Raw genomic sequence first — 2,881 nt, 5'->3', positions numbered from 1 at the left:
TATTTTTCACTATTATAAATATTCCATATGAGTTAATAATCATGAACAATCTACCTGAAGTGCAAGTTTAATACAATTTTTTGCTGTTATGTTTGAACTTGTAACAGATGATCTTCATCTTGTACGTGTAACAGCAGTCGTTATTTTTCCACTGGACACAGAGAGTGGTCAGCATCTACATCACACATAATGATGTAGTGAAAACATAGAAAACAGTTATTGAATAATTTAATAACAACTAATTAATTCATGTACATGATACAAACCACTAATGATACCACCAGAAATCTGATAAGAAGCAAGACAGCTAAACAGTTGAAATGTTTAACTACATCTAAAGTACCTGTAACAAACCATAATTAATATTGTAGCATGTCATGGGCAACTACCGTGTGTTGTTCTAGACCGTAAATTCACTGCATACTCCATGACATGAGAAACAGAGTTAGCATCACCGAATGATTCATTAGTTGGTGATTCCTGTAATGCAAGCACAAAAGTTTATTACTACGACTGCATAGAAGTAGAAGACAGTGATATGTAAGAATCAAGCATCAAATAATTGAAGTTGCATCAATAAGCTACATATAAACAGCTGAAGAATGTGATGCATCACATTGAATCCACTGGTTTCAATTCAGTGTTGAATTGTCCTAACCATCTTATAAAGTATTCCTACTGTACTACACTGTCAATGGCTCATTGAGAACAAAATTGAAATTTTATTGCCACAAATAAATTAATTATATACAAATACAGTTATAGTTAAGAAATTTTTATCTTAGGCTCAAATATAAGAAATGTGACATTTAAAAGAATTATGTCAAATTTCTAATTTACATCCTAAATCATGTATAACTATATGGTCACCTTCAGATATCAAAGTTCTCTAGCATGCCAACAAAACCAAAGTAGTCACATGAGAATGAGTGATATGTTAACGTGTTGTCTATGGCGATTGTTTCTTTTATACAACCTTTCAACTAAATTATAACTACCATTCTAATGTCAAACAAGTGATTGAAATTGTTTTTTAAAATAGGATACAAATGAAATAACAAAGTACAAATGTAAAAGCAATAATAAATAAACCAAAAACTGTAATTCAATCAACCATACAAGAAATGCCTCAACAGAGACACACATCCAGGTTTTATTATGTCAGTGCAGGGCCCCTGACACGTTATCCTCGCCCATGCCATTACCTGTAAAAAGCAGTGTACAAAGGAAAATGTAAGATAAAACATGACAAACACTTCTGTCATAATTTTCAACTTTATTGCAAGAGAAACAATTAAACATGTACAATACCAGCAACATTCAGTTTGAAAGATGCACATAGAAGGTAGTACATTCTGACAAAAACACTCTTGGTCTTTACACAAAAGAAACAAACAATCAATCCTAAACATGATAGTTGCATCATAGAAATGTTATCATTTGGTGAGATTAACATAAAAGTCATATCAACACCAGTCATCGTACTAATTCAGAGTTTTCTAGAAATTCTAGAGACTATTATTCGTGCTCCTTACAAACCACAAAACTACTAATAAATGTCATTCTTGCCTTCAGCAGCAACATTCTGAGTGAGTACAATATGTGAGTAGATGAATGAGACAAACGCAGCAACTGTAATAGCTTGCTTAGCGCACGCAATGATTACAGGAGCGTGGATCCAAACTATGTCACTATAGCCAGACCCAAAACATTCATATGTCTTTGTGATAAGAAAGAACTTCAAGACTATTAATTAAAGCAAACCCAGTCGGATGTCAGGGAAGCTTTAAAAGAACTGGAAAATCTGACTTACCTTTGCCAATGTCCAGCATTGCGACAAACCGTAGCAGCAGATATTTGCAAATCTTCTGAGGCAATGAGGCAGAAAATTCCCCAGTCAACAGAAGGCTTATTGCTTTCTACAAAAAAGACAAGCAAAAAGAACATCATGACAGCTAGTGTACAAGCAGCTAAATGAGTATACAAGCAGTTAAAAGAGTGAGAGAAGATATAATAAGTGATACAACAATCACTGAACTAGAAGAGCAACCAAGAAAGAAAAATAAGACTTACAGTAAGAGAGTAGGAGCAAAAGCTGATCATCTGAGACGACTTGAACAATCACGACAACAAAGAATGCAATCTAGCAAAAACAAAACGTGATGGCTTTGTAAAGAGATCCAATCAACATGCTAGAACAACTACATCATCAGCAACTGTTCCTGACAGACAAGTTATCCAAAATGTAACAACAGCCCCAAGTCACAACCCAAGTCACAAGGAAAGTAGTATTGAACTTGTACATACATCGGGCTTCCAATATACTATCCAATTTTTCTAGTCCAACAAATTGCGCACTCTTATGCCTTTAAACAGACTAAAGCAGCAAAACAGACAAGTCTAAAACCAGACAGTAACAATGATGAATTAACACAGTGAGAACAAACAGAGATTGACAGCACCAAAAGGTTTGAGATAAGACAGTTCCCCAAACAAGGCGAAAAAATTGTCCATGTCTTGTAAGAAAACCAATGACATAATTCATGCTAATAATCCATTACAAATGTGTAAATTCTTAGCAGTCAACAAAAAGAAATACTTCCAGAAAAGTTTCCTGACTTTACCAGTTATCTGTGTACACCTGCACAACATAAGACATGTAGTCTGTACTTACATCATAAAACGCAATACTACTTCAAGAATCGTGAAAAGATACATTGAAAACACACACGCACGCACGTACGCACGCACGCACGCACGCACGCACACACACACACACGCACACACACACACACACACACACACACACGCACGCACGCACGCACGCACGCACGCACGCACGCACATGCACACGCACACGCCGGTTCTGAACTCAACTCAA

At 35.6% G+C, this 2,881-nt stretch overlaps 1 long non-coding RNA gene across 1 annotated transcript; it reads right to left on the bottom strand.

Moving 5' to 3' along the window:
* LOC134179039 (uncharacterized) lies at positions 1-2,716 on the bottom strand. Its single transcript, XR_009969761.1, has 5 exons — positions 2,206-2,716; positions 2,074-2,143; positions 1,814-1,919; positions 407-480; positions 1-343 (listed from the first exon to the last, which is right to left on the bottom strand). It is a non-coding gene; the product is annotated as an uncharacterized LOC134179039 (long non-coding RNA).
* Positions 2,717-2,881: the final 165 nt, after the last annotated feature.

The sequence above is a fragment of the Corticium candelabrum genome, chromosome 4, assembly GCF_963422355.1.
Source record: "Corticium candelabrum chromosome 4, ooCorCand1.1, whole genome shotgun sequence".
Lineage (NCBI taxonomy): Eukaryota > Metazoa > Porifera > Homoscleromorpha > Homosclerophorida > Plakinidae > Corticium > Corticium candelabrum.
Note: the sequence above shows the minus strand (reverse complement) of the source record. Positions and strands in the feature narration are given on the sequence as shown.